This window comes from Peromyscus maniculatus, chromosome 13 (assembly GCF_049852395.1).
Source record: "Peromyscus maniculatus bairdii isolate BWxNUB_F1_BW_parent chromosome 13, HU_Pman_BW_mat_3.1, whole genome shotgun sequence".
Lineage (NCBI taxonomy): Eukaryota > Metazoa > Chordata > Mammalia > Rodentia > Cricetidae > Peromyscus > Peromyscus maniculatus.
Window position 1 is genome coordinate 27,181,049 of NC_134864.1, and position 21,627 is coordinate 27,202,675.

The following is a 21,627-nucleotide window of genomic DNA, read 5'->3' on the forward strand; positions in this document are numbered from 1 at the left end:
AAAAAAATGAGTGTTTTTAATTGATCCAAACCTTGTGCTACGAGCGCCACCTAGTGTAGACTTCAGGTTAAGAAAATAATGTCAATTTTCAAAGGGACAAAAATTAGCTGAAGGTGCTCCTTTGCAAAATTGTGAAACAAAAGATATTGTTATTTCATGAAGTGCTTTAATGGTTCTGAGAATTTGGGAGATTATGGTTATAGAGGAATTATTTTTTAAAAGCATTGTTGCACAGACTTATTTTGTACGTGCTTGGGGTCGTGGAGTCAGTTCTCTCCATCATGTGCCTCCAAGCTTGATGACAAGCACCTGAGTCTCAACTCGCTGGCCCACAGAAAAGGTCTTAATCAGTCTCCTGTTTCTCCACAAATTCTTATTTCATATACTTTTTTAAAAAGCAGTAATTTCATCAATTACTTGTCTAATTTCGATTTTAGGCTGTAATTGTTACCTTTGCCTGTGGTGAATGGATTTAGGTGTGATTTTTCTGGTGATAAAACATGAAAAGTGTCCTAAAATTAAACAGTTCTGAAATGGCTATAGTTTTTCACCTGGTTTGTTTGATTGTGTTTTGATGGACAGTTTAATTAAAATTTTAATAATATCATCACATTATATTTGGAAGGCTTCTATGTTATATCCAGCTTTATGATTCAGATTTGTCTACTTAATAACTGAATGGGATTATCCTGCAGTTGACAAGGTTCCTTCTTCAATGTTGAAAATAGATCGTATTCCTTCCTATTTTCCTCTCACAGAGGGGAATTTCCAGTGCTTATATGGCTTGTTCGGTGTGTAGGTTTGCACAAGAATGGCTCCCAGAGACTCCTGTATTCAGATTCTTGGTCTTTAGTTAGTGGAACTGTTTGGGAAGAATGAGGAGGCATGTTACGGAGGGGATGGTTCTGAGGTTTCAAAAGTCCCTCAGTTCTCTGTTAATGTTCTCTCTGTCTCTCTTTCTCTGTCTCTCTTTCTCTGTTTCTCTCTGTCTCTGTCTCTCTCTGTGTCTCTGTGTCTGTCTCTCTGTCTCTGACTCTCTCTCTCTCTCTCTCTCTCTCTCTCTCTCTCTCTCTCTCTCTCTCTCTCTCTCTCTCTCTCTCTCTCTCTCCTGTGGAGGGCTGTGGATCATGTAAGATCTGAGCAATTGTTCCAGCTCCATGCTTCCTGCCTGCTGTCTGTCATGTTCCCCCACTATGAGAGTTATGGACTCTAACCCTCTAGAACCATGACCTCTCAATTAAATGCTTTCATTTATAAGTTTCTTTGGTCATGATGTCTCTTCCCAGCAATAGAAAAGCAACTTAGGCAGTGAGTTCCAAGAAGAGAGCGTAAATACAATCATTTAACGGGGAGAGACCTTCTGAGAAATCTGTCACTAGATGATTTTGTTTTTGAGTGAACACTATAGAGCACACACTGAGATGGCTTTAATTCTGGTGCCCCTAGGTAATGTGGTATTATGGGTGTGATAATACCACATTATCTTCTGGGTCTTCTGCAAGAGAAATATGTGCTCTTAACTGCTTAGCCATCTTTTCATCTATCTTAACAGAAGACAGTGCATGACAATTGTATTTTCATGTGTTTGGGCATTTAATCTGTTATGGTGTGTGTGTGTGTGTGTGTGTGTGTGTGTGTGTGTGTGTGTGTGTGTTATGCACAAGTGTGCTGGCACGTGAGCCTGTGACTTCACGTGGGGGCTGAAGGAAGACACCAATGTCCTGCTCTATCACTTCCCACTTTATTCCTTTGAGACAGGGTCTCCTACGGAGCCTGGAATTAAGTTGTTGGCCACAAGCCACCAGGGCTCCTCTCATCTCTGCTCCCCACCCCCCACCCCCGCAACCTCCACAGCTCTGGGATTACAGACACATGCTGACATGCTTGGCTTTTCACTGGGGTCCTGGGATCTGAACTCGGGTCTTCCTACCTGTGAACCAAGCAGTTTTACCTACCAAGCCCTACAATATATTGCTTTAAGTATAGTAAGAAAATCCAGCTTCCTGTTGGAATGTAGTTGGGAAATGAAAAAATACCTTAATTACTTTTCCCAGATAACTGATTTGACTTAGTAGCTTCATGAGGGGAGTTTGAGCTCAGGGATTCCAGGCCTTCACCCTAAGAACCACTGATCTGCTCAAGATGAGGCCGAGTTTCAAATTCAGCTTCTTCATACCAGCTGTGACACCCAGGAGTTCCTGAACTCCCATGGCACTGTTACGGGGGACCTAGCACAGAAATGGCACTCGGTGAAAGTGTGACCCCAGTGGGTGTATGGTACTGACTAGGGCACGTGGCTTCTCTGGCCTCGGGTGCTCAGTATCCGTATCCAGAGAGTACAGTCCCACTCAGTTTGGGGAAGGGGCTGGGAAGAGAGCCCTGCGAGTGACAGGGCCAGGGCCACCTCTCTAGGGTCCGTGGCTTCTTCTGTCAATCCTCTATCCTTCCTCCAGAATGAGGTTGACCTGTAGGGTTTGCGTGATGTTCCCAAACCCTGGGAAAACCAACTTAAGTCATTATTATTGAAAGAAAATATAGCAAGGATGGATTTTTATATTGTATATAAATAGGTAATATACAATATAAGCTGTATAGTCACTTTGAATGTGGAAGGCAATATTAACGAATGACAGAATAAGGAGCAGTTTCCCCTAAAATAAACCATGGAAAAACAAACACTATTGGAGGGGAAATAAAGCTGCTGGGAAGGCTTTCTAAGCCCTTGACAACGTTGTAATACAGCAGACATGGAGTAACACAGATGGATTCGGTGCTCCCTCTGTCTGGTGCTCCCTCTGTAGGTAGGAGCCCTGAGGGGCTGGTAGGTGATCTTTAATGCCCACAGGACTTAGCAGGCCAATGCAGGTCACAATTGAGGGAGGGACTGAGTCCAAGTCCCAGTACAAGACGAGAGTGTGAGCTCTGAGTCGGAAAGTCCCGAGGTCATGAGACGGGTCCAGGGTACGGGTCAGTGAAGCACCAGGGCACAAAAAGCAAATGGGGATTGAACGGTTCACAGGATGGGAAGAAACAAAGAGCAGACTGAAGCTGGACCCCTAGCAACCTGGCCTGGGGATGTTGGCATGGATGTGAAAGAATTTGGTCTAAGCCAAATCTTGTAGAGCGTCCTATGGTCTTGTTGAATGGTGTCCAGGTCTTCAAAATGCTGGGAACTATATTCCTTAAAGGTCATTTTTAAAATGTATTCTAAAGGCTTATGGAAAAATACTAAATTATTGAAGACGTATGCAAGTGACCTATGAAAAAGTTTTCTTATTGCGTTATTGGAAGAATGGCATAATGCTTTTATTTTGAAAGAACACTTTAGCCATGGCAATAAAATTACCACAAATAATTCATCATTATAAAGAGGGCAGGAAGACAGAGAGAGAGAGAGAGAGAGAGAGAGAGAGAGAGAGAGAGAGAGAGAGGAGGGGGGCTGGCTTCTCACAGACTCTGATAGGTTAAAGGATTCCTTTACACACTCTCAGTGGAACCATGTGGAACTGATATTATCAACAAGTTTGAATGTCTCTGGTTGAGACACATTTTAATACCTGTTGTCATGTATCACAAGTTCAAGAACTGACCTGCGTTAGAGGACCACACTCATCAGAATGTGACGAGACCCCTGGTCTCATATTTGGCTAGGCTACTTTGAGTAGGTCATAGCCCACTATGGAAGGTCTCCATTTGCTGATTGGTAATATACAAGACAAGATTAGATCCACATTTCTCAAAAGGTCCTCCACAGTGCACACATCAGTATCATCTAGAATTTGCTAGAAATTCATTCGTGGGCCCTTCCCATACCCAGTGAAATATAGATTATAGAGGTGGGAGGTGGTAAGCAATGTTCTCATGTGCTTACAGGTTATTTTGTGCCTTCTACAGTCTGTGAGCCACTGGGTTGGGTGCTTTGTATGGTTCTCTGTCACTTTCCCAACCTAAGACTCTAAGCAGACACATGCTTTTTTCTGGCCTTAAGAAATATATTGGTTTAAACGAGAATCCCTTCCCTGACCCACCCATAGACTTATCTATTTGCATGCTTAGCCCCCAGTTGATGAGCTATTTGGAAGGATTAGGACCAATCAGAACAGAAAGTTGTCCTCTTGAAATATCAAGATGGGGGAATGTCTGAGGTGCCCCTCATTGCTCAGTCATCTCATAAAGGTCTCAGATGGTACTGTTTATATAAAAATACAGCTAGACACAAACAGACTCAGCAGGTCATACTTATATATTTGTGCAAATGCATACACATATATGTATGTAACAATAATCATCAGAGGAAAAAGATGCTATCAACTTGAGAGTAGGGGATCATGGGCGAGGCTAGAGTTAGGAAAGAAAAGGGAAAAGCAATGTAGTTAAAAATATAATAATAAGCCGGGTAGTGGTGGTGCACGCCTTTAATCCCAGCATTTGGGAGGCAGAGCCAGGCCGATCTTTGTGTGTTCAAGGCCAGCCTGATCTACAGAGCGAGATCCAGGACAGGCACCAAAGCTACACAGAGAAACTCTCTCTCTCTCTCTCTCTCTCTCTCTCTCTCTCTCTCTCTCTCTCTATATATATATATATATATATATATATATATATATATATATATATATACAATAGCTGTCAGTTAACCATAATGGTGCACACCTTTAGTCCCAGCACTTGGGAGGCAGAGGCAGGTGGATCTCTTGAGTTCAAGACTAGCCTGGTCTACATAGCAAGTTCCAGGACAGCCAGGGCTACATAGTGAGACCATGTATTGAGAAGAAAGGAAAAGGAAAAGGAAAAGGAAAAGGAAAAGGAAGGAAAGAAAGAAAGAAAGAAAGAAAGAAAGAAAGAAAGAAAGAAAGAAAGAAAGAAAGAAGAAAGAAAGAAAGAAAGAAAGAAAGAAAGAGAAAGAAAGAAAGAAAGAAAGAAAGAAAGAAAGAAAGAAAGAAAGAAAGAGAAAGAAAGAAAGAAAGAAAGAAAAAAAGAAAGAAAGAAAGAAAGAAAGAAAGAAAGAAAGAAAGAAAGAAAGAAAGAAAGAAAGAAAGAAAGAAAGAAAGAAAGAAAATGTCTGTCAAAAATGCAATCAGAGCAGAGATTTCTAAATTGCTCTAGGATTATAGTATCTTTAAAACTTAAAGAGAACTATAAAATTTTCCAGAGACAGAGAATCACATATTAGAAAGAATATCATGTTTACCAGTGGATAAAATATATTTCCTCAATATCCATGGGCAATATGTTCCAGGAAACTTTTAGATCCCCACATCTGCAGCTGTTAATCCTTCAGATAAAACAGCTTTTGCTCATATCCCATGCACATCATCTCATATGTTTAACAGCATCTACACGTGACTGTGGCTCTGTGTGAGTGTGGAAAGCCATTTAAAGAGCCGGTTCTTATGGATGCCTACTGAAATACAGACTATAGAGATGGGATCTTATATATATACATATATATGTGTGTATGTGTGTGTATGCGTGTGTGTGTGTGTGTGTGTGTGTGTGTGTGTGTGTGTGTATTTCCATGTGTGTGTTTTATTTCAGTGCAAGACCTTACAAGAAAAATTTTTCCTATCTACCTTTTCATACTGAGTCACATAGATGTCGCATAGCATGCAAGAATTTGTTATGCTGTATTGTTTAGGGAATAGGGAAGGGCGAACATGTCTATGTGTGTTCAATAACAGACACAAGGTTTTCTCAATATGTTACAGCCACAGTTGGTTGAACCCTTAGATGTGGGATCTATAACTAGCAAGAGCTAGCTGTATATAATTTTGGAGGCTTTACAGCCTTCCCTTTGGCTATCCAAAGGTCATGGTCCTCAAGGTCATGATTGAGTAGCACCAACTTAGAAAATGTTCTAATACAACTTTAAGGAAAACAAACACATGTCCAGAAATTAGGAAGCAGAATCCCATTCTATAGATACCTTTCCACTTTCTATTTGTTTATAGAATATACATCAAGCTCTTACTGATGAGGAAGGCACAGTTTGGGGCCCTGGGGAGGATTCTTTCCTTATTCTTTGTAAACTTTATATCATAGTTGTGAAGGTGGACAGGGCAGATATCAGATGATTAACAGATTCCTTCTAAGGAGAGGGGATTCTTAACAAGTAAAGCCCACGAATTGACCTTCTGATGGCTCTCAAGGTGGACTGGAGAGGGGAAGACCCTCTGCATACTACAAAGATGGCCAGAGACACGGATGGAAGGTGGAAATCTATTTAGGAGCTGGGTTGACCTAAGCAGAGAGTTTATGGTTGGAATGCAATGGAGTGTTCAGTGAGAACACATGGCTGCCTTAGCCGACATCTACATCTCTAAAAGGGGATGCAGTTGAGCCAAGTCCCTACTTTAGCTCCAGGGAGTCTCTTGGAAACTGAGAATTCCTTCCAACTAAAGGTTTTGGATCCTCAACAGTTAGGCTGCCCTGCTTACCGGGGAAGTCATCACTATGTCCTCAGAAGATATTGTCCAGCATTTGAAACTGTGGCTCTATTTCAGCCCTGGAGAAGGCAACAGAGGAGTCATTTCTGAGAGCTTAGTGGCAAGTAGGGTGCCTGGTGTGAATTCATTAATTCTACATACTTAATAGGTGTTCATAAGGCGCTGCTTTACAATCTTCTAACAAGATTTTAATTAATTCTTACAAGTAAGATAATTTTCTCGTTAATTCCTAGACCTTTCCAATTATAACACGATAGTTTTGTCTTGATGACCTCATGTCCTCCAGTATTGTTTCTTGATTATTCAATTCAATGCAAGAAATAAGGGCAGTGGGAATGCGTTTCTCTGATTTGATTAATTGCTCGGCCTTAGTTTTCACTGCTAGACTCCATCAGGGCTTCGATGCTGGGAGAGTCTGCTTAAGCTCTGTGTGAAGGCAGCAAGTCATTCAAAGAGCTGGTTCTGATGGCGGCCTTCTAAACAGTTTGGTGAGCTGGGCTTGGTGGCACGGGTCTGTGACTTGGCAGCTTGGGAAGCCAAGGTGAGAATATGACAGGTTCAAGGCCAGTGTGGGATACAGAGTGGGTTCTAAGCCAGCCTGAGCAGCTTGCTGAGAGCCCAAATGAAAATAAGAAGTAGAAACAGAGCTGGGTGTCACTCAGAGGTGAGTGCTTACGTGGTGTGCACAGGGACCCTGGGATCAATCCCTAGCATCACCAGGAAGCAAAATCTGGTTGTTGTCTATCCTGAAGCTAAAAGACATCTAATCTGATATCAAAATGTAGGCCAATATCACTGAAAGTTAAGCTTTTATTTAAAATAAAATGTGTTATACCATTTTGTGTATTTTATTTCAGGGCAATATTTCCCATCCACCTGTTCATGCTGAGTCACTATATGACTGAGTCCCAGCCTTGTGCACTATATGCAATTAAGAAGTCAGTCACAAAACAGTCAAACAGCCAAAGAAAAGGCACATGGTTTGTCTCCTGCTCTGATCCTCTCAATTCGCATCATGACTCAAGGCCTTATCTGAGTAAATGTCCGCCCCTCTGAGACTGGGACCTAGTGTGTGTTTTTCTGAAGGACCTGGGTGGTTCTCAAGTGCAGCCATGTTAAGTATCAAACACGAGCCTGTTTGATGCTCACGTGGTGCCGGGTCTGCATAGTGATGCGGCTGGTGGAAATAAGCCAAAGACATGGCCGAGCAGCGCAGAGTGGTTTTTAATGGCAATTGATTTGGAAGTAGACAGTAGGCAAAGTCAGAGATAGCACAGCACATTCCCAGAAGTGTCCAGGTTCCCATAGTTCCCTGTAGCAATGCAAAGCTGTGGTTCACAATACGACTGTGGCCTGAGGACCTCCCAGGTGTAGACAGTCCCACTTGTCTCTCTGACATGAATTTCACCACCCGATTTGACCCTTTCCATCTCTGCTGTGGAAAGGCAGGCTCCGGGTTGGCTGCTAACATGGGGCAAGTGGTAAATGACCCCCTCCCCTCCTGTATCGCATCCCTGCATGTACTGTGTGGCTCAGGAGGGATGCTGCCAGCATCTCTAGGCCAGCTCACCAGGACTCAGCTGCCTAAGGACCATTCCTGCCCTTGCCACCAACACTCAGCAGTTCACTGGTTTCATTTAAAGACTCAATGATTGTACTTTCTTTTTGTTTCCCAGTTATAATTGTACTTATTTCCCAGTCATTTGCTTTTGCAACCCTGCACTACAGTTTGTATACTTTACAAATTTGGCAGTATACTGCTTTTGGTACTTAAATACACTGTACTTAATTTTCATACTAATTGTAACAAAATCTAATTGTCAAATGAATTACGACTTTTAGTTTTAGCAACATGGAAGATGGGTACTCTAATGGACAGTTTTGTTTAAAAGAAAAAAAAAACCCTTAAACGGGATGATTTGTCTAATAAGATTTTACTTGTAAAATAACCTTTCAGCTGAATTATTGTTGATTAGCTCATCGCTTTCCTGTTTTTAAAGGTAAGACACTGAGAAAATTTTCCATTATTTAAAGTATTTTTGCATAAATAAAAACCTTACTTAGCTTAACATTCTTTCAGAGTAGACAAATTGAAGATGTTCCTCAGACAACGATTGTCTTGGCAATGGATTGGCAGTTTCCTCATTTTTCTGGAATGCAGAATAGTCATAAAGGATGACATCATACATCTTTAATGTGGTATTGTTCCTTTTTGAAAAAAATGATGGATTAAAATAATTTGAGTGTTTATTTCATTTTTCCCTTCCTCTCGACATTTCTTTTTACCCTTTACTTAGGGGTCAGAGTAGAGAGACAGATGAATTAAATTTTACAAAAGAAAAATGACATCTCCCAAATCCCATAGATTGTCACTGTGGAGTGTTATTTCTCATCTTGGTTATGGTCTGAATGCTATGTGTACCCTCAGCCTCCTCCACATCCATGTGCTGAAATCCCAACCCCCTTGGTGTCAGGTAGCAGGACCTTCAAAACGATGAAATGATTGGATCATGGAGGTGAGGTCCTCACAGTGGCCAATGTTAGCATCCTCAAGAAAGAGGCCCAAGGGAGATCACTCACTTCTTCCACCATGTGAGGTTCATACAAAAGGCCACATCTATGAACCAGAAATGGGTCCTGACCAGACACTAAGTCTAAATAACACCTTTATCTTGGAATTCTCAGGGTCTGAGCCCATGAGAAATAAATTCCTATTATTTATCAGTTACCCAGTTTATGGCATTTTTAATAGCCCAAACATACTTTATAAACTTGAAAAAGAAACATTATGAGTGTATGGGTCCATTAAAGTTTTTTAATTGAAAGAAGAAGAGAGAATATGAAAGACGGAAGATGGATGGATATGCTGCTTCCATGTTGGAGAGTTCATTAATTTCAAGCTTGTTTTGTCTCTCTTTGTAAACATTTTTCTATTTTATCTTTTATAAATTATCAATCAGAACATTTCATCTTTTGTACAGATTTTTGGCACAAAAGAGTCCTGTAACACCAAGGGTATAAAACAACCCCCTCACTAGCCGCGCCTCCCCCATACCACTCCTCTGTAGTTACACACAGCCACACTTTAGCCCATGGAGGCTTCTGATCTCTTCTCCATCATTATGTTTTTATATTTTAGATGGAATTACAGGAGCAGAGCCATTTGCATGACGCTATGTTTGAATTCGTGTGGCTGGCTTCTTCACTCATTACAGTGTCTTTGAGAGACATGCAAATTGTTACCTGTATCAATCATTGCTTCATTATACATACATACCACAGTGTGTTTATTCACCCTTTTGGTGAAGGCTATTTCCAGCTTTGGGGAATTATGAATTCTTGCCATGATCATGAATATTCAGGAATTTGGTGTGTGTGTGTGTGTGTGTGTGTGTGTGTGTGTGTGTGTGTGTGTGTGTGTGTGTAAAAGTGTTTACATTGCTAGGGTCAATGTCTAGGAATGTAGGATTGCTCCATTATATGGTACAACCCTCATAAGGACCTGCCAAGCTTCTAGAGTAGTTCTCCTAGTTCACATTCTCCAGTGCCCCGGTGTTCTGTGTCCTCACCAGAACTTGGTGTTGTCAGTCTCTTTTACTACAACGATTCTCATGGGTGTAGGTAACCTGGGCTAAGGTGCCTTACGTTGGTTTAGCACTACAAATCGAACTCAGGACCTGACATGTGCTCTATTTCCAGCACTGGACTTGGGTTTGAAGTGAGGGAAGAAAAGTCCCTTCCTAACTAATTTTAGTTCAGCCTTCATTCTAAAGAGTCAGGGATACCTTAGAACTTCAAACAGGTGTTTACGGGAGCTTCCGTCCTCCATAATGCCAACTTGGGCACTTGGAGTCCCTACTGATCCGCTCTTGCCCAAGCTTTGAAAGGCCAAGAGAACATGCCTTGGAGAGGATGGATCTAACCAGAGGCAGCTGGGAGAGGATGGAGTGGTTTCCAGATTCCTGCCTCCTCCTTCACTTCCTCCTTCTTCCTTTCTTTCTAGTAGAAAGTAAATGGAATGATGCTTTTTTATTAACTATAAATTAAAAGTTGTTTCTTTTGCTTTAAACTGCTTTCTAAAGATCACAAATCTTCCTTTACCCCCTCTGAACAGCAATGGACAAAAAAAAGTTCTAGAATAACAATAGCTGGAATAATCAAAGAATCCTGTTTTTGTGTGGATCACAGTGGTGTCACCAGCTGAGAATTTGATTAATGTCCTTGAGACACCAGGAAGTCACTGTCCTGGCAGGAGTCCTCATTAGCACAGCAATAGCAACGCCCCCGCAGGGGATAGCATTCTGAAGAGTGATACACTTTCTTTTTTAATCATAGAACACAATATCGGCAAATGGTAGAATGTAGAGCATGACCACTGATGCACAGGGGTGATGTGTCTGTCTGGGGGCACATACATTACAGCAAGGCTGCTCATCTGTTTGTCTGTCTGCTGTCACACAAGTTTGAGTGGGAGAGATGTCACAGATCCGATCCCCTAAACATAATAGGAATAATAATACATAATCATACATTGAATGTACCTAATGGAGCCCCATACCTTGCCTTGTGTCACAGTCGTGTGATTAAAAAAAATGATAGACTAAGTGATCTGCTCTTGGCAGTCCATTTTATACTGTCCAATCATGAGTTAAGAAGTAACTCCTTATAATCGCCATCCTTATTCATCTTCTTGAAGAGGTTCAAGTCAGTTCACGAATGCTTTTTGGCAGGGGAAGTTGACAGGGAGAGAAAGAAGTCTGCTATGGTTTGCTGAACACTTTCATGGCTTCCTGTAACTATTAGCATTGCTAAGGGTACACTGTGTAATTAGCTGACATTAAAATTAACATTGAATTCTCCTCAATGAAAAGAGGAGATTTTTTTTGTTTGTTTGACTGTTACTGTATTTTGATGAACTTATCTATTATAAATCTCTAGTGACATTTGCCTACTCACTTACATATTTTTGGGAACACAGTATGCTGCATCCTGCTATATACAAAACTTAGCAAAAATTTAAACATCCACCTCCCAAATAACATTTTCCCATCTGCACTACAACCATTTATTTATTTATTTTATTAAACTAAGAAATGATAAATACTCAGGTTCCTAGAAATACATCTTGGGACCATTGGCATTGCCTGTTATTTTCTTTTTCTTTTAAAATTAAAATCATATTTTATTGGTGAAATTATTAAGGCCACTCCACATAGTTAAAAGGGAGATTTTTTTAGTGGCGTAACTTAAAAATGAAGGGATAGGTAGGTTGCAGGGTCTGGGGAAGACGTAGCGCAGTCTGGCAGCGTTCCCTGAAGTTCTCTGCTCGGTCTGTGTCTAGCATCCAGGGTCCAGGAACCAAGAGATCTCGGATCTTCAGGATCTCCGGTCTTCAGGGCTCTCTCTTGGCCCTGCCTTGTAGTCATGACAGTTACTGAAGCCTCAATGGGGGTTGGAACTTCCAGATCAAAGCTGGAATGGCTACCCACTACAATATTTACTAATGAATCCTACCTTGTAGGCCTCAAGATTTTACTTAGATGGGTGTCTTTTTGGTTTGTTTGTTTGTTTTTTCATTTTACCAAACTTAGAGAGAGTTATGATAGCTTAGTCATAGTGGAGAGATGATCTTTAGTTCTTGGAGACACAGACTCCTGGAGTTTACTGACAATGAGCATTCTGTCACCTTGGGCCATGTATGTGACTTCATTGTGTCTTGTTTCTCTGATTTGAAGCATGTGAGAATAGTACTTAAACCTCAGAAATAGGAGTAGAGGCACTGAATAGGTATTTACTGAATAGAGAAATGGATCCACTATAGTATTCTTACTTTGTGATGCAGATGTGTGTGTGTGTGTGTGTGTGAGAGTGCATATCTACACTTACAATTTTATAATATCTATATAGTATATATATTTCATACTTAAATATTGAAGATACTATTTAAAAAGATGGACTTAGCTTCCTCATTTGTAGTTGGGAAAAGGCGACTTTTGAATTATTGAAAGTATTTAAAGAAATATTTTTGTTCATTAAACCTCTTTTCATCTTGGAGGATGCTAATTCTAATACTGGAATCATCAGGTCTTGGAATGGGACCTTACTATTCGTATAACCTATTGTATGGTTGTCTCCAAGTTCACTGCACTCACTCACAGGGGTTTAATGTTAGTCCTTGAAACTCCTACCAACATGAGAATTATTATTTAATTTGCATTTCCTAGCTCAGTGGTTGTGCGATGGCACCTAATACTTACTTCATTCTATAGTGTCGTCGTTATCTGTGCTACTGAATGTGGCTTTCCATAAGGCTCTTCCAGTGTACTTTTGTGTGAACTAAACTGTACTCCTGGTAAGTGGAGTTTAGGTGTTGCCTGAGGGACTCACGTCCTTACTTCTCATAGGTTTACATCTGGAATGTGGGAAGCATTGCGACAGTTGCACTTGTTTCTCTTCTCTCATTAGTTCTCATTTTCCCATCATACAGGATGATGTCATTTCATTAAAGGCTTGTAATGGGTCACATTAAGAAACAGTCAACCCCCCCAGAATTTGGGCTGGAGAAGTGGCTCGGCAGTTAAGAGCACTTGCTGTTCTAATAGAGGACCCAGGTTCAGTTTCCAGTACCTATACAGCAACTCAGAACCATCTGCATTACTCCAGTTCCAGGAGGTCCAATGCATCTGGCCTCTGCAGACACCCTCATGCACAGAGTGCCCATGAACTTATGCAGATGCACACACATACACATAAAAACAAATAAGTCTTTTAGAAAATTAACTTCTGCTAGTTCTTTTTATGTTATTTGGAAATTCCTACAAATGCTGCTGTGGGGGCAGAAGCAGGGAGGGGAAGAGATTTTGGGGCTGCTTCTGTTCCACACTGGCACATGCCTTCCCCTGGATCATGTCTTTCGGGGCCCCACCTTGTGCCAGTTTAAGACCCACAATCACTGGACTAACCTCCACCTTGTCCCATCTTACCTTGATGACTTCAATCTTCACACAGCTGTGTGATTATAATCCTTACAAACTGACAGAGATGGTAACTTACATGAATATGAATTTCCGTGTTCGAGCTGCACATTCACAGCTATTTTAGGGGTTTTTATAAATGCTATAAACCAAAACACATAACTTATTCCAATTTCTCAGGCTACTTTAATCTATTAAAGTCGTACTACCTAGTTACATGCGTACACAGCTAATGAACTGTGAGTTTTCCCGAACAGATTGAAACCTGATAGCTCTAATTACCTGGGACACTAAGGATTCAAAGACGGAGTTTGTGTTTCCAACACCTGCCTGTAAATGTGCCGAGTTGTCAGGCCTCATAGAGCAGGCTGAATAACCAAGCTGCCAAATAATTATCTTTAGGAAGAGCTTAAATTACCATACATGAAATCCCATTTACTTCAGATAACACCGCACACAATCACAACATAATAAAATTCATTAGCTCTTTAAACTCTTTTAGACTACTTGCTCATAACATTATGAGTGAGTTCCGCGCTCCCCTGTCTCGTGCAGCCTTGACAAATAAATGCCTTTAAAAATATGCATATGGGATTGGAGATGGATTAGTCAATGAAGCCCTTGATAGACATGCATGAACAGCTGTTTGAGCCCCAGAAACCCATGAGAAAAACTGAGTGTGGTTGTATGCACTTGTAATCCCTGGGGAGGCAGAGATAGAACACTGGGGCTCCCTGGCCAGCCAGACTAGCCGAATTGGAAGGTGTCAGAGTCAGTGAGAGACATACAGGTATACACACATGAATATGTAAACCTGCATACATAAAAATACACGCACTCTGAGTGCCAAAATCTGTAATTGTGCTCTAACAAAATTATTTAAGGACCAACCCTTTCTTTCAGTTAGTTTGATTTCTGAGCACACCATGCCAAGGACTGAGTGGGGCACTCATTCAGCTCTGAGGGGTTGAGAATGTAAAGTAGTCACATGGAAGGGTGTAAAAAAAAATGAAACATATGGGGGCAGTTCCAGCACCATGAGATGAACACTAGGAGAAGCGGTTACCACCCCATAGGTCTGAATTGTAAGAACGTGAAATATGTAGTGTAAGCAGGACCCATTGAGAGCTGAAGAGGCAAAAAAAAAAAAAAAAGTGGTCATCTTACCAGAGCTGCCATTTTTAGAGGGATGTGGCCCAGGCAGAAACTGTGCACCCGAGCATGGAGGAAGTCCTTTAACAGTTGTAGGGGAAAGTAGAGTCCTTGGTTGTTTTGATTTAGCTTGTCTGAGACAGGAACTCACTCTCCCTGTGAAGATGGCCTGGAACTCATATCTGTAGCCCAGTCTGAGCTCCAACTCACCATGATCCCCCTGTTCCAGTCTCCTGAATGCTGGGATTATACGTGTGTGTGTGTGTGTGTGTGGTGTGTGTATGCTACCAGGTAGTTCCAGCTCCCTCCTTTAATTCTTACTTGGACTTCTGGGCTGGATCCAGAATCTAATGTTGATTAACAAAGGAAAAGAAAGAAATGCATAAAAATTTTATGTTTTGCATGCACACAAGGATCTTCCTGAGAGGAATAAAACATGATGTGTTTATCTTCTCTGGGCAAAACACAATAAATATGTGAGAGAATGACATAGCAAATGGATCTCTAGGCTAGAGTAATAAGTTCCAGGATGCTACCGAGAATTACATTAATTACATTTCTCATTGCTGTGATAAAATACCTGGAGAAAGCCATGTCGGAAGAAAGAGTTACATTGGCCCTCAGTTTACAGAGACACAGCCCATCACAGCAGAGAAGCCATGTTGATAAGGTCGGCATGGCGGCTACAGCCTGTGTGTACCCGGGGCTTCCCTACCTCTTCACAGTCACACCATTGAACAAGAAGCAGAGAGAGGACAGGAAGTGAGTCAAGACAAACCTCAAGACCCACCCCTCAGAAAACCACTTCTTTCAGTGAGGCCCCACATCCTAAAGTTTCTACCCTCTCCCAAAACAGAGCTACCAGTTGAGGACCACCAATACCTTGGCCAAATCCTAACAGAGATAAATTGGAGGGGTGTAAGAGGTTGTAAAATGTTTGGGGTATCTCACTGTGTGTGTGTTCAGGTTTATCAGAGCCCTAATAACCAAGTTTTGATGATCAGGGCTAATTTTCCAGGCATGGTAGATTGAAGGACATCCTTCTCAGGGGGATCTTTATAGATTTCTGTACATAAGACAGCCCAAATGACCCTTCCTGAAGCCACGGGTCATCAATGATTTCAGCCTGAAATAATCAATACACCAATGTGTCTTATTTGGGGAACGCCGTGGTCTTAACATCTTCACTTTTCATTACTGATGGTGTCTCCTACTTTGAACCCAAGTCAACACAAGTAGGAGTGTCTGCAAAACCTGAGTGACAGAGTGCAGGGGAACCTTCCCCAACTTCCCCACAACAGGGCAGAGCAGTGGAAGGTGGCCCTAACCAAGAGTGAGACATCTGGCATGCTTTTGAGCTCCCCTTTGGGGAAGCCTAAGAAGTGAGTTCATTTAGAATGAAGTGCAAGAGACCGTTTCCTTTTAAACAGACCTGCCTTTGCACACCTTGTTTCAAAGATAAACGAATAAGTCTTTCTACTCAGTGATGTAAGGATGCTATATGAAGCCAGCAGACAACGGGACACATGGGTGATAGTCTCCCCAACAGCTAGGCTCCAACGCCCACTTTACAACCAGGGACTCCAGTCCAGCCAATTGGAAGCTCTAAAAACAACAACAAAAGGTAAAATGTAACCAAAGCAGCCAGGCTTGTTCATTTCCCTTTTTGTTCTAGATTTCAGTTTCTGAATCTTCTTTTTAGAACAGGATCAGATAAACGCTGAAGGGATAAAAAGATCTTTATATTAATTGGGTGGGGGGGAAATGGCTTGCCCCTGGAAACAAGGCGGCCATTGACAGATACAGTAAGTGCCGCGCAGCGCTGCAATCCACTTCTCTGAGTCATCGTCTCGGCACTTAGCACAGAGTTCGTTTTTTATTCAAGTCACTCTCCTCTTTGAAGCACTTTGCCTTTGGTTTTAATTTACTGCAGATTCTCACTTTGAATCAGATGGAATAATTTGACACGTTGGGATGTCTCACCATCATGGTTCTAAGTTGTTTTCAGATGTTTATTAATTGCTCTACTAAGAACTATCCTTTTGTATCAAACACTGACAGAGCACTTGCTGGATACGGAACACCTGCCACAGACTCCTCAACTGTCCCTTTAGTCTTTCCCAGTATCTCATTTTGTTCTAGAAAGAATCCTGAAATGAATTTTTGTTAATACATTTTAACCCTTACAACACTGGAAGACATATCCATTCCTCTTTGTGGATGAAGAGAAGGGCCAGAGACTAACTCTGTGAAGCTGTATTAGGACCCAAGCATTTGAATGAAAGCTAATAAAAAATAGATCATTTGCTAACAAAACAATGAAATGTGTCATAATCTGGCGAGTGCTGTGGGGATATGATTATTCCATTAAAAAAAATCTGATCCATTGTGGCAAATCTATTCAAAGAATTTTGGATCTGCCTAACAACAGATCCACATATTCCTCACAGTGCATACAATGGAAATACAGTTTGGCCATTGGCCAGTTTCTTCTGTGCCTCCATTTCCAGTGGAATTATAGGTAAAGAACCTGCACACAAAAGATTTGATCAAGATCAGATACATGCTGGGTAAGCTCGTAAGAACTGTTTTTTAGAGCCATGTCTCTTAAAATGTTCAGCCTGTGAGTTTCACAGGTATTTATTGTCTGGCAAAAGACAACATGATTCTTCTGTTCTAAGATGTCTTACGATTAGTGACGGCTTTGGTGGGATCACTGCTGCAGTGGACTCTGTTGGTTTTACATCCTGATTGCAGATATGCTGACCTCTCTGAAGAAAAGGAAATGTTGAAAAAAATGAGAAAATAAAGAATTGCCTCTGCCACATATTTTGGGAGGTAAATTTCTCTACTTGTGGTCAGCTGCCCCAGATCATAATCTGAAAACAGGGACGGAGCAAAGCCTGTTGGTTTAGAACTATGTGGCTCTCTCAGGATTTACACGGAACCCCAGAGAATGGCAGTGAGGTATTAGTGGGGTGAGTAGGTGGGAGGAAGCCCCCAGTTAGGTAGACAGTGTGCAAAATCATGACTTAGCCACGCTCAGTCTTTCAGCGTCTCCAAGGCTTCATTTTCACAGTGGGAAAGTGATTGCCTGTTTCCCCCCCCCTACCCCCTGCAAATAAAAAGCTGTTATTAAATTGATGGAGAAATCATCCAGCAGCTCAGCACGGAGGACCTCTGCTGGGTTTTTGTTTAGGGGGGTTAACATACACTGGTAGGGACTGTTACAATAATCGGCACTGATTCTGTGGCCTGTAGGTCACCGCCACCTTGCCTGGGAGTTAGACTAGTGTGCTAAAAACAGTGGACAATGAATGTTTGCCTGAGTCACCTGTCTGTGCGAAATGACTCTAGAATCTGTTCAGCTTTCTCCTATCTGTATGCAGCAGCTTTTCCCACACAGTCCAACGGGGCTGTCTCACCGCCTGGACCTTTGTCTTCCCTCAGCCAGCTTCATTGCTGCTTCGTGGATCCCTGCCACGATGTCTGCAGTGGCGGCTACTTCTCTCAGCCACCCTTTCTTACCCCTGTGGAGACTCCTGCTTTGTGCTGGGTGCTGCTGAGTCTTATGGTACCTCCCGGATCTCTGGGAGGTAGTCTTACTTTATATTTACACATTTATGATGTGTCCTTTTAAATCCTACCAGGCATTCAAATTTCTTGGAGATTTTAAACATTTAAGGTGAAGATTGTCCCCTTGGATTGCACTTGTAGGTCAGACACAGACCATTCATACAGACTCTGGGTACTTAAACCTCAGAGGCTCTTCCTCTCCCACTCAGAACCAGGGGTTTGATAGCTTATTGCCTTGGACTTTTGTAGGACCATTGTTCTATGCTAAAACCATTTAAGCTGCATAAAAATAGCAAGTTTTTAGCTACAGTATTTGGCAAACATTAGCTTTAAAATATTCTTAAACATATACTGTTTAACATTTTAAAAGTAAACATCTGTTTAATGCCGGGAGAAATTAAATTGTAGACTCCAGATGTAGTTGGAGTCTCTGTGGCAATATATATTTAAATCACAGCTTTCCAACGAGCCTGGAGGCAGCTGCCAAGTTTTGAGTCCTCCACCAGGATCTTTCCCTACCTTCCTGCGTCTGAGATGAAGAGTCACGTGGAACATCCAGCTTTGTGTGCCTCTCCCTCCCTCTGCTGCCAGCCAGCCCAGCAGCTATCATATAGCACTTGATTTTTTTTTTTTTCATAATAAAAGCCAGCTCAGGGACCACGGGGTCCTTCACCTTGAGATTCCACTGGAGAGAAAACTCTTTGGTCTTTCTATTTGAAATCTCCAGGGGTTTTCTACCAAAACATCAGAAAACCAAAATTTCTAGTTTGAGATAAAACTTCGCATCTGTATTTTCTTTCATTTTTCCTTTCCTGCGGTTTTATGTTAAACGTCCAATGGAAAGGCAGCATCTTTAGGAGATTAGATTTCTATACAGGAGACCTAGATATTTGACAAGTTGTGATAAAATACAGTGTGTGTGTGTGTGTGTGTGCACACGTGTGTATGTGTGTGTGTGCACGCATTGTCTGTTGACTTTCCTCCCTGTACTAACTACGTGGGTTCTTGCTTCTTTTCATATTTGGCATTTGAGGAGCCCTTTTGAGTCACTTGTACCTCTCATTCCATTTCCGACTCTCCCCATCTCACTAGTTATGTCAGCATGGATGTTTACAGGGAATCGTGTTTCTTTCTTCTTTTCCTCTTTTGCCCCTTCTTCCTCCTTGGCTTTCCATCAGTGTGACAATATGTGAGACACTCAGCTAGGTTGGAAAGGTTTGGCTGGGTGCCAACACCAGAGGCCTCAGTTCATGGTGATTGGCTTTGGGGCCCCTGGAGAAGGGCCTCCTAATGGAAGTGCATGATGGGAAGAAGGGACTCTTGATGGGAGAGCATGATGGGAAGAAGGGCCTCCTGATGGAAGTGCAGGATGGGAAGAACTTCTCACCTTACTCAGGAAAGCAAAGCCATGAAGGGCAGCCTGGGATCCATTACCCCTGTGGCTACATCTCCAACGACCAAACTAGCTCTAGCTCCCAAAGGATCCACCATGCCCCGGGAGCACCATCAGCAGGGTTGTCTTTCAATGTATGGACCTTTGAGGGACATTTAAGATAGAAATTGTAACACGGTTCTTAAACCCATTGGAAAAACTTCAAATTTAGATACTCTAAGGGTAAAGCCACCAGAATTAAGCTAAAAAAAAAAAAACAGAGAGAGATAACACAAGCCAAACTTAAACTAGTTTTCTATATATGTAATAATACAATAATAATAATAATAATAATAATAGTGTTTTTATTATTTTCATTATGAAAATTGTCACTATTCATTTTTATTTTAATCTAATCTTTGTTTACCACATGAGAATATGAATACATTTTATAAATGAAAAATATAAATAACATTTCATACCTTTTCCCCAAAGTATAATAATTATATAAAAAAAATATGTATAATTTCAAATATTGGCTTCTTCTAAGTTTATCTTATATAGCCACTTGTGGATTTGGCACTTATTCACCAGAGAATTGACATTGGGATACAACCAGAGGCTCCTGTGGCCCCTGATGTGAAGGGACAAGCCATACTAAGGCCTGCACCTACAAATGGACAGTGATTTTAAATAGGAGTCCTCAAATGGAAGTTGTGGGGGTGAGTGTTCCATGGAGTCACACTGGTTTTGCTTTTCTCAAGTCTAACTTCGTGAAATATGTGCTGGAGGAAGATGGATAGAAAATCTTAACAGAAGTTACTGAATCTCTTGGGTAATGCTGAAAAAAAACAACAGACAAATGTGTGTGTGTGTGTGTGTGTGTGTGTGTGTGTGTGTGTATCTACCTCTGTATATCTGAACACATCTCTCTATATATTTGTGCATGAATATATGCACCTATGTACATTTACATATGTTTAGTTATATAGTTATATGTGTATGCATCTACACACATATGAATACTTATAGAAGTATATAGACCTTTATGCTTGTTCATGAATGTGTAAATGAACATGTGAGTGTTTCTTATGATTTGTTTTATTCTTTATATGCATATGCATATATCTGTGTGCATGTATGTGTGTGGGTGCTCACAGAGACCAGAAGAGGATGTCAGATCCCCTAGAGCTGGAGTTACAGGCAGTTATGAGCCACCCAGAGTGGGGGCTTTGAACCAAACTCCAGTTCTCTGAAAGAGCAGCAAGTTCTCTTAACTTCCAAGCTATTCTTCCATTTCTGTCATCTAAAAGTTTCTATACAAATGTTTGTATGTGCGCATATGAATGTACATACACCTGTATGTATGAGTGTGTATCAGTGTGTTTGCAAAGCATCTACATTCCTGTGTACAAATATACCTGTGCATTTATACATATGTTTATAGATACTGTCTCAGGGTTTTTATTGCTGTGAAGAGACACCATGACCATGGGACTCTTATAAAGAAAACATTTAATTAGGGTGGCAGCTTACAGTTTCAGAGGTTAAGTCCATTATCATTATGACAGGGAACATGGTGGCCTGCAGGAAGACATGGTGCTGGATCTGAGAGTCCTACAACTTGAAAGCAACAGGAAGTCAACTGACTCACTGGGTGGTATCATGAGCATAGGATAGTCAAAGCCTGCCCCCACAGTGACACACTTCCTCCAACAAGGCCATACCCACTTCAACAAAGCCGTACCTCCTAAGAGTGCTACTCTATATGAGATTGTGGGGGCCAGCTACATTCAAACTGCCACAGATGTGTTCTTCAGATAGTTCCATGATTGTGTATGTGTGTGTGAAAGTATATTACCCATGGAATAATTTATGAACATTTTGCCACTAGCTGCTGCTGCTGCTGTTGTTGTTGTGGTGGTGTTTACTTGGGGGGGGGGGACTGCCACCCAGCTCCCAAATAAATCACACACAGAGACTTATTCTTACTTATAAATGCCTGGCTTTAGCTTGGCTTGTTTCTTGCCAGCTTTCCTTAAATTATCCTGTCTACCTTTTGCCTCTGGGATTTTCCCATTCTCTTACTTCTGTAAATGTTAGTCTTACT

The 21,627-nt window shown here is 41.4% G+C and overlaps 1 protein-coding gene across 20 annotated transcripts in view; it reads left to right on the forward strand.

Moving 5' to 3' along the window:
* The window catches only part of Epb41l3 (erythrocyte membrane protein band 4.1 like 3), a 231,463-nt gene that overhangs the window by 30,731 nt on the left and 179,105 nt on the right, over positions 1–21,627 (forward strand). The window lies entirely within an intron of this gene.